This window comes from Motacilla alba, chromosome 21, assembly GCF_015832195.1.
Source record: "Motacilla alba alba isolate MOTALB_02 chromosome 21, Motacilla_alba_V1.0_pri, whole genome shotgun sequence".
NCBI classification, from domain to species: domain Eukaryota; kingdom Metazoa; phylum Chordata; class Aves; order Passeriformes; family Motacillidae; genus Motacilla; species Motacilla alba.
In genome coordinates, this window is record NC_052036.1 from 907,887 (window position 1) to 917,789 (window position 9,903).

A 9,903-nucleotide genomic window follows, 5' to 3' on the forward strand; every position below is an offset into this window, starting at 1 on the left:
AATCTGGAGCTGGGGCAGGAATCCCGTGCTATGGCCAGAGCCGCTCCGTGTCCGTGTCCCCGCTGTCCCCGCAGTCCGTGTCCCCGCAGTCCGTGTCCCCGCTGTCCCCGCAGTCCGTGTCCCCGCAGTCCGTGTCCGTGTCCGTGTCCGTGTCCCCGCAGTCCGTGTCCGTGTCCGTGTCCGTGTCTCCGCAGTCCGTGTCCCCGCTGTCCCGGCGGTGACCCCGCGGGGCTGGCGCTGCCTGCGGCCGGGCAGGCTCAGGAAGAGCCTTCCCCGGGGCTTGTCCGGGCTTGTCCGGGCCCGAGCCCGCCTCTGGCCGAGCGCTGCGGGCCCGCGGCTCCGGCTCCGTGCGTGCGGCAGCCGCGGAGCCCCGGAGAGCCGCGGCGGCGGAGCCGAGCCGGTACCGGGAGGAGCCGAGCCGGTACCTGCCCCGAGCCCAGGTAAGCCCTGCCCCGGTACCTGCCCCGAGCCCGGGCAAGCGCCGAGCCCCTGCCAGTCTGTCGTGTCGGGATAAAGAATGTTTCCTTCTCCTTTCTCTCCCCTTCCTCTTCTATCGCCCTTTTCCTTCAAGCCCCTCGTGCCGAAATGCGCGCTGGATTCAGGGATGCTGGTCCGGTTTTGGGGATGCTGGCCCGGTTTTGGGGATGCTGGCCCGGTTTTGGGGATGCTGGTCCTGTTTTCGGGATCCCAGGAAGCAGTTGCACGCTGGATTTGGGGATGCTGGTCTGGATTCGAGGATGCTGGTCTGGATTTGAAGATGCTGGTCTGGTTTTGGGGGTGCTGGTCCGGTTTTGGGGATGCTGGTCTGGTTTTGGGGGTGCTGGTCTGGATTTGAAGATGCTGGTCTGGTTTTGGGGGTGCTGGTCCGGTTTTGGGGGTCCCAGGAAGCAGCAGCCCCCAGAGAGCAGCGGTGTGCTCACACGGAGCCTGTGGAGCTGCGCAGGCAGCGCTGCAGCTGCAGAGCCTGGGAGCAGGGAGGGATCCTGAGGAGCTGGGTGAGAGCCGGCCCCCGGACTGGTGTGGAACTGGGCTCTCGGTGGGGCATTGTCCTGCCAGGTGTTTACACGGGGACATAAAGCTGGATGCTTCCTTCTTCGAGGAGCTGGCAGCCATCCCCTCCCCTGCCACACTTGGCACAAGCTGTCCTCTCCACCCTGTCTCCAGTGCTGCTACCTGGCTCTGCGTGTTGCCTCCAGTTCCCTTTGTGCTGGAAATGATAAATAACAGAGCTCAAGTGCTCACCTGGGGGAGGAAAGCTCTGTTTTGCCTTTATTCTGACGACAGGCCCACCCATGCTTTATATCAGATATAAAATGCATTCATTCGTAAGCATCTCATATCAGTTTGATATTTTGTTAGCTGTATATATGCCACGGTGTTTTGGAGTTTCCAAAAGCAGTCAGTTTTGTAGGCAAGTCTGTGTTTCCTTGTATTTTGAGGGTAAACCACCAGTAATCTTCTAGGAACTGGTACAGATCATTTCTTAATGCAAACGGAGAGAAGTTCACAACACATGAGCCATTGTTTTGTTTCCAAAGAGAGACTCAGCTGAAGGGGCTTATACAGGAGTGGGGATCTAACTCAGCTTTCAGGTTTATATATTTCCTTTTGTTTTCATTTGAAGACATCGTGGGAGAAGTGACCAGGCATTCAACCTATGCCCAGCCTGCCTGGAGCAGCCTTCCCCCCGAAAAAAGAATCCTGCACCCAGTGGACCAGAGGAGGCTTTGGTAAGAGAAATTGGAGTTAAAAAATTGTATTCTACTGAAAATGGAGTTGGAATCCTTTCTGTGGAGCCTTCCTGCAGATGTTGCCCCTGGTGATGTAAGGCTGCTGCTGTACCTGCACAGGGGAAGCAACTGAGGTGCAGGACTCTCCTGGCTGCAGTGCTGCACTCCTGGGAGCTGCTGAAGGCATCTCCAGGGCTGATGGTCCTTTCTGCTAGGGAGGTGTAGCCAGGGTCGGGCTGGGGGGAAGGTGTGGGAGCATCCGAGGGTGACAAAGGTAAAATTGGGTGGGTCTGGCCTCGGAAGAAAGGAGAGAGGCATGTGCAGGGGTCCTCCAGAGATCCCTCAAAGCCCTGATAAAGGAGGGGCTGAGTTAACAAGGTGACAAAGGTGCTGTGACAGTAAAATCTCTGCTGTGGATCGGCCTGGCAGCGTCCTCTGTCCCAGCAGACTGAGCTGGGGGCCAGGGCAGGAACATCTTGGCTTGGATAGACTTGTTTTTCCAGGCCCACCTCGGGTGTAAGCCCCAGATTCCTGTTTGGGCTGACAAGCTGGAGCAGGGATGGGATGCTGAGAGCCCAGCCTGGCTCCTGAGAGCCCAGCCTGGCTCCTGAGAGCCCAGCCTTGCTCCTGAGAGCCCAGCCTTGCTCCTGAGAGCCCAGCCTGGCCCCTGAGCCCTGCCTGGCCCCTGAGCCCAGCCTGGCTCCTGAGAGCCCAGCGTGCCTCCTGAGCCCAGCCTGGCTCCTAGGAGCCCAGCCTGGCTCCTGAGAGTCCAGCCTGGCCCCTGAGCTCCCAGCGTGCCTCCTGAGCCCAGCCTGGCCCCTGAGAGCCCAGCCTTGCTCCTGAGAGCCCAGCCTGGCTCCTGAGAGCCCAGCCTGGCCCCTGAGCCCAGCGTGCCTCCTGAGAGCCCAGCCTGGCCCCTGAGCCCAGCCTGGCCCCTGAGCCCAGCCTGGCTCCTGAAAGCCCAGCCTGCCTCCTGAGCCCAGCCTGGCCCCTGAGCCCAGCCTGGCTCCTGAGAGCCCAGCCTGGCCCCTGAGCCCTGCCTGGCCCCTGAGCCCAGCCTAACCTGCGCAGTGCTGGTTAATGAGTCAGGCTCTCCCTGGCTGCAGCAGGCTGGACTCGGCCCAGGCTGTTCCACTCCTGAATCAGCAGAATCCCTCAGCCTGCTGTCCTCAGGCTGTCCTGGCTCTGCAGAGCAGGGCTGGCAGGAGCAGGGGCAGCCTTGCTTGAGGAGCATCCCTGCAGCCAGGCTGGGCTGGGCTGGGCTGGGCTGGGCTGGGCTGGGCTGGCAGCAGGCTCTGCTCACAGCCCAGAGCTGCAGGCTGCTGGTGTCTGCACCACAATTAACAGCTCTGGCAATTAACAGCTCTGCTCTGCTGCTGGTGGAGCTAAGAGCTCCTCAAAGACCTTCTCCAGGGCACTGTGGGCAGAACTGGTGTCTGTGGCCCCTGACAAGGGACCCAGAGCAGCTTTGGCAGGAAGTTTTGGCTTCTGCTGGCACCTTTGGGCTCAGTCTGTGTGTTTTATCTGAGGTACAGCGAGGGAGTGGTGCAAAGGGAAGGCAGCGTGCACCAAGTCCATGCACTGAGGTGTGAAATACATTCTGGGTGGCACAAAGGTGCTCTCGTGGTCACTGAGACAGGGCTGCTTTAAAAGCCTTGCAGTCAGAGCTTAGGATGTTGCTGCTGGAGAGAAGAGGGTGGAAAAAAGCGAGGAAAGCTCTGTTACCCACTGCTACTGCAAGGGGAAGAACAGAATTTCCTAGAACGCGGAAAGCAAAGCGTGGAGGTTTTGTTCTCAGCTGCCTGGGCCTCAGGGCAAAGGTGTTGCCCCATTTCCAGCCTGGGAGTGGTGGCAGGGCTGGGAGGAGCCGCAGCCCCATCAGAGGGTGGAACTGCCCGGGAGCTCAGGTGCCTGCAGCTCCCGGAGCCTCTGCTCCTCTTACCTGCCCGGATCAGCCTGGAGCAGGAGCTGGGGTCACCTGGGCCTCCCCATGGACCTCTGCCCCATGGACCAGCTCCTGCCACTGCCCTGGAGGGACCTGGTAAATCTCTCTCCTCTCTGGGGAGGCTCTGCTCGTCTCTTAGGGGAAGTTTCTGCTGTGTGGTTGGTGAAAGAAAGGCCAACGGGAGCTGTTAAGCTGGTGTCTCGTGTGTGGGGAGTTAGGAAGCTGTGGGGAGCTCGGAGGAGAAGGAAGCAGTGGGGAAAATAAAAACACCTCAATGACAGGGCTCCGTGAGCATTGCCAGGAGCCAAAGCCCAGAAACGTTTTCTGGGTGGTCGGGTGGGATATTGCAGGAGAAAGGGGGATAATGGAGCACTAGCCTGAGAGTAAAGTCAGAGTAAACTCCACTTGCTGACAGCAGCAGGAAGGCACAATGCTGGGAATGAGCTGAAAGAAATGTGCTTGATTCCATGAAGCTTGTGGTGTCACATATTTCCGTGCTGCTGCAGATCTTACCTGACAGGACCTTTTACCTTTCTTGGAATGCAGAATTTCTGTAACAGGAGAGTTTTCCCACCTTCCACACCCCTCAGCTTGTTGTTTTATGGTGACAATTTCTTCATAGGCTAATTCACTGTTACACGATCCACCAAACAGCTTTTTGCTGCTGATTTGTCACCCCCACAGTGAGGTTGAGCACGAGCTGGCCTCCAGCCACCCTCCCCAGCAGACAGGGGGGAGTTGCTGTGATTCCTGCAGGCTGGGGTGCCTCTCTCCAGGTAAAGCACCCAACAGTCATTGAGAAGTGAAACAGGTCGAGTGTTCTCTTTTCCCTAAAGAGAAAACTGCCATTTTGGGGCAAATGGAGCCCTTAAATGGAAAATCCAACAAACTGTAAACTCTGAATGGCACCTCTTTAAATTGTGCTTGTGAATTTATTTTTCTCTTTTCCTAAAGCACTGGGGATTGTTATGGGTAGCGAGCAGCAGAGGGGAGCTAAAATTATTCGAAAAATTGAAAGCAGGGTCGTTATCTTGCTGCAAAGATGTTCCCCAAAACATCTCTCCCCGGCCCTGTCATGCTTGGATTTCAGTGGCTCAGAGGAAAGTTTCCCAGTTCCCAAAACAGCAGTTGTGCAGCCTCGCCCGTCCCCGAGGAGGATGAAGGACGAAGCAGGATCTTCCTCTTCTGTACCAGATTGTTTTGCTCTCCTATGGCTGTGCTTGTCCCTGACCTGTTAATTGCCTTTGAGATAGTCAGGTTTGCCCTGCTGCCGATGGGAGACGTTGGAGGGATGGTGAGGTCCTTGTTTAAACAAGACAGCTCCTTTGGAGCGTTTGCGGGACAGCCGGGGGGTGCTCTCGGTCCTGATGTTGGAGAATTGTTTGCTTTTCTCCTCAGGGTGAAAAGGCCACGGCCAAGGAGGGATTTTAAGGAATTGGTGCAGTCTCCTGGGACGGAGCCCCGGTTCTGCCCTCGCAGTGCCTGGTGGGTGCTGCTGCTCTCTGCTGTCCTGGGGGTCGGGTGGGCACTCACAGCACCTTGTGTCACCTTTGTCATGTCAGAGCCGTCCCCACCACCTGCTCTGCCACCCTGTGCCAGGGAAGCTGTGGAACTTTGCTGTGATTCCGGCAGGAGACCCCACAGCTCTGTCTTTAGTCACTGCAATCCCAGATCCTGCCCGTGCTGGGGACCTGGGGAGAGCAGGAGTGTGGCCTGGGGAGAGCAGGAGTGTGGCCTGGGGAGAGCAGGAGTGTGGCCTTTGTCCCCTGCCCTGCAGCCTGCAGTGCTCCCCCCTTGCTCTGCAGGACGGCAGCTTCGCTGCCTTGCTGCAGGAGGAAATGCAATTTCACTGTGAGCAAAGCAGGGCGAGGGCAAGGAAGAGCCCAGAGCCTCTCTCCTGCTCTCTGAACACAAAGCAGCTCCTGGAGCTTTTGGAATTTGAAACTTGGTGCATTGGGAGGGGGTGGAGGCCTGGGTGTCTGGGAATGCACAGGTGTGGGGTGCCAGGGGGGCCCTGCAGGAGCCGCGGGCTCTCCGGGCAGCACCTTTGCTCTCAGGTGTTGCACAAGAGGCCCTTGGGCAATCAATCCCCTGCTCCCGGGGCTGTGGGGAGGGGGGAAGCACTTCCATTGTCCTGCAGGCTGTCTTCTCACACGCTGGTGTGTTTCCAGGAGCTGAGGCTGCAGGAATGCTGCACACCCCAGCCCCTGTGCAGCCCAGGCTGCTGCAGCGTGTGGCAGCCAAGTCCACCGGGCAGGTGAGCAGTGGTGCCTCTCTCCTTGGTGCTCCCAGTGAATTCTCCTTCTGCCCAGCCTGTGTGCCCCCTCTGCCGTGCAGTGAGCACTCCAACACTTTAAACAGGTTTGTATCTTAAACTGTTCAGCATTTGGAAGCACTTTATTGTCTTGCCTGAATGCCGGTGTGGGAGACTTGGGAGCTCTGGAGATAAATACAGATTACAGACAAGCCAGCTGTGTTTACCTTTTTAATATTGGTGATTTTTAGAGGCCCTAACCAAGGTTTGGGGGTAAGGGACGGGACAACTGTTGATTTGTGGGTTTCTTCTCCCTTGAAAGCTTTTTCTTCAGTACTGCTGCAGCTGCTTCCCTGACTCTCTGTCTGTCCCCAGACCCTGACCCTCGGGAGTGAGAAGAGAGGAGGATGTCAGCCCCCCTGCCCCAGCTCCCCCGCTTGGTGCCAGCTGTGAGTGTTTCTTTGGCAGTGTCTTAGCTGGTTGTTGTGAGCAATAGTCGAGGAAGCAATCAGCAAGTATACTGCCCTAGAAGTGCTGCACATTGTTGGGCTTGCCTCTGCCCTGCCCCGGGGCTGGGATGCTGCCCGGGGTCCCTGAGGAGCTGCAGCTGATGGCAGGAGTGCCACGGGACCCTGATGTCCCTGCCTCAGACAGGAGAGGAGGCACAGGAGGAGGTGAGCCACTGCTGCAAGTTTTGTTCTTCCTTTGTCCTTCCCCAGTGCCTCTGGAGGGCTCTGTTGCACCTTTCCCTGAGCAGAGCTGTCCTTTTGCTGCCTTGCACTTCTTCTGTTCCAAACCACTCGCATGAAACACCTGGAGTGAGGCGTCAGGGCAGCTGATGTGCATCGTGACTGTTCAGCTTTTGGCTCTCGTTCTCAGCTGTTCTGGGCAGCCCTTTCCCTCGCACAGGGCGTTGGGTTGGCACTGAAAGCCACACCCCAGAATTCCTACCATGCGGCCCATTTTCTGACTGCTAAATAGAAGAGGTGCAGTCCATGCCTTGCTGTTATGGACAACGAGAATATCAGAGAAATATCATTGAAATTGCACCAGGATCACTGCAGGGGCAGCCTCTTTGCCTTCTGTGTGAATGCCCTTTGCAGTGCCCTCTCCCAAAGTGCCACCCTCCCTCCGTGCTGCAGTCTGAGCTGGTGGCTCTCATGATCACGTCCTAAATGTAACTTTTGCTGTTTGTTGGTGGCATGCTCCGTTTCATTACAGAATGTACAATATTAATATCTTTATTTTTCTCCACGCAGCCGCAGCATGAAGGAATATCCCATATTAATCCCCTAATTTAAATTTGAAATTAATAACTATCACAACACTTGGAGCATGCTTTAATCCATTGATTGCTGCTGGCTTGGTTCCAGCAGTGTCACTAATTACATTCTGCCTGCAAAAAAAATTCTCATTGCTGGTGGCTTTTCTTCTGAGAGCTGCTGGCTGGAATTCTTGTGCCATCTCTGCAGCCTGAGACACTTTTTAATGCTAATGGAATTGTTTGAAATGACTGAGCATCTCTGCTTGCTGGAAGAGAAGGCCCTGGGCTTGCTAAGGGGCATGCTCTGGGGGGTACACTCTGTTTTGGGGTCCCTCTGGGGATGGGACGGGACAGGCTCAGTCCCAACCCAGCAGCTTTTGCCAGGGTCGTGTTTGTTCCTCCATCCCCACCCTGAGCCTGCCAACAGCTGAAGGTTTGCTGCTCCAGGAGCTGCCTCTTGTGTTAAAGGTCTGGTTAAAGGGCATTTCCAGAGGACTGGGAATAAATTAAAATAGCTTTAATTCAACTTCTTTTCAGGTAGTGTATCCAGAGGACGTGGAATAAACCAAAACTGGCTTTAATTCCCTCATTTTCAGTTACTGGGATGACATGAGGGTGCCTTGGGTGGCACTGCCCCCAGGTTCTGCTGTGTGACACACCTGGCTCCTGGAGGGGAGTGGGAGCTGCTGGAACTCAGGGTGGATGCAACGTCTGCTCCCCTTGAACTGCCTGCCTGCCTTGCTGCTCCTTTTTCTGCAGGGAATGTGTTTCCTTGGGGGTTTTTACTTGAGTCTTCTGAATCTCCTTGAAGAAAGGTGTCTGGAGGGGGGGACAGCTGCTGAGAGATGGTTCTGAAGGCTCTGAGTGATCCTTCTGGAATTCTCTGAGCAGCCCTGGGTGTCTCTCAGCAGTGCTGTATCCAAAGCTGGCAGTATTAGAGTCTCTCCAAGATGGAAGAGAAGGGGTTAATCAAGTCAAGGATTAGGTCCTTAATCTGTGCCAGGAGTGCAAGAAATGTAGATTTTTTTTTTTGTCACATGCTGGAAAAAGCCACAAAGGACAAGCATGAGGGTTTTCTCCTCTCAGGAGCCTTCTGAGCCACGCTCCCCTGGCTTTCCTCTCAGCCCAGGCAGTGACCCCGAGGATCAGGCGGTGACTTGGAAAGATGCTGCCATTCTCCTGAAGTGAAGAGCCCAGGTGCTGGTAAAACTCTTGGCTGTTTTTTTCCCTGAATTGTGTTCCAGTTCTGGGGTCAGGTCTCTGTTTCAGGTTTGTTCCCCCCTGGCTGGGGTCTCACACACACCCTGCGTGGGCACAGCCGGGCTGTGCCGAGGGTCTGTGGGAGATGGATGTATAGAAAATTCCCTGTGCCGGGGAGGCTGGTGCAGGATGCATTTCATGCCTGATTCCTCTGAGGAGGGTGGGACTTGTGTGTCTGAGCTGTTCCCAGGCTGAGCCCTGAGGAGCCAGGCAGTGTGAGAAGGAATTGTTCTGGCTTCCATGGCTGGAATCAGCTGTGTGGGGTTTGAGAGCTCAGGCACTGCAGGGTTCTGGTTTCTGCAGTGCCCATCTGCTTTTTTACCTTTTTTCAGTGGGTTCAGTGAGCCTGGACTCACCTTCCTTTCCAGGCTCCCACTGAGGGCACTGCCCGAGCTGAGGGGGTGAGGCAGGTTCAGGAAAAGGTGACCAAGGTCCCTGTGGTGCTGGGAGAGGCACCTGCCCCTGTCACAGGTGGGGAGCAGCTGGTGATGGGACAGCAGTCCCTGTGCCTGGGCCAGCAGTGACCTCTGGTGGGGCTGAGCTGCCTGGGGACACTGGGGACACTGCCCTGGGGACACTGGGGACGCTGCACTGGGGACACTGGGGACACTGCCCTGGGGACAATGGGGACAATGCCCACCTCCCTGTGTGGTGGAGGCAGCTGGGGCTCTCTTGGCTCTGCTGTCAGACACAAACACAATAAATGTGCAGAGGCTGGGATGTCAGGCAGTGTTAAGGGCTCAGGGGAAGCCCAGGCTCTCCTCCCTGGCCAGCCCAGAGCTGAGCTTTGAGCATTTCAGGGGAGTGAAACAGAGCCAGAGCAGAACTTCTGCTTTCCCCATGGAGTGTCTTCATCTCTGATCAAAGTGTCTCACTGGTGTGGCACCAGACCCAGGGAGCAGCAGGCCCTGGGAAGGCTCTGTCTGTGATATGCAGAGGTGCTGTGGGCTCTCAGCTCCTGATCTTCACTTAAAAGCCCCAAGACATACGACCAGGTTCCCAGTTAATGCAGAACTGTGCCTCAGCCCAGCTTCCTACCCAGCTGCAAAGGCAAAGTGAAAACTTCTTGTTGAAGCCATTAAAAAATAAAATAAAAGGTTATATCAGTACATTCTGTCTCACAGTGGAGGTAAATTTATGTCATTACAGCTCACCCAGTGCTTTATAAGATGCAGAGTGCAGCCTGTGTGTCAGAAGGCTCTTTTACTAGTTGGTGGGGTGAATTCCAGTCATTAAAAAAGATTTTCTGTGTCTTTTCACCAAATACCATGTTGCTTTATCTGCCTATGCTGTAAAAAGCATCTGAAGGTGAAATTCTGAAAGGAGAACTTTCATTGTGTGCGTTGCTGTATGACAAGCCCCTTCCTTAGGCTTTTGTTCCTGGGCTGTAGACAATGCTGCCTTTGAACTGAGGTGTGTCTCTGGGCCCTTCCCAAACACTCCTGCTCTC

The 9,903-nt window shown here is 55.9% G+C and overlaps 1 long non-coding RNA gene across 1 annotated transcript; it reads left to right on the forward strand.

The window, feature by feature from the left end:
• The first annotated feature begins 232 nt into the window (after window positions 1-232).
• LOC119710484 lies at window positions 233-6,377 on the forward strand. Its single transcript, XR_005259560.1, has 5 exons — window positions 233-440; window positions 1,625-1,730; window positions 5,074-5,160; window positions 5,847-6,036; window positions 6,305-6,377. It is a non-coding gene; the product is annotated as an uncharacterized LOC119710484 (long non-coding RNA).
• The last annotated feature ends 3,526 nt before the right edge of the window (window positions 6,378-9,903 follow it).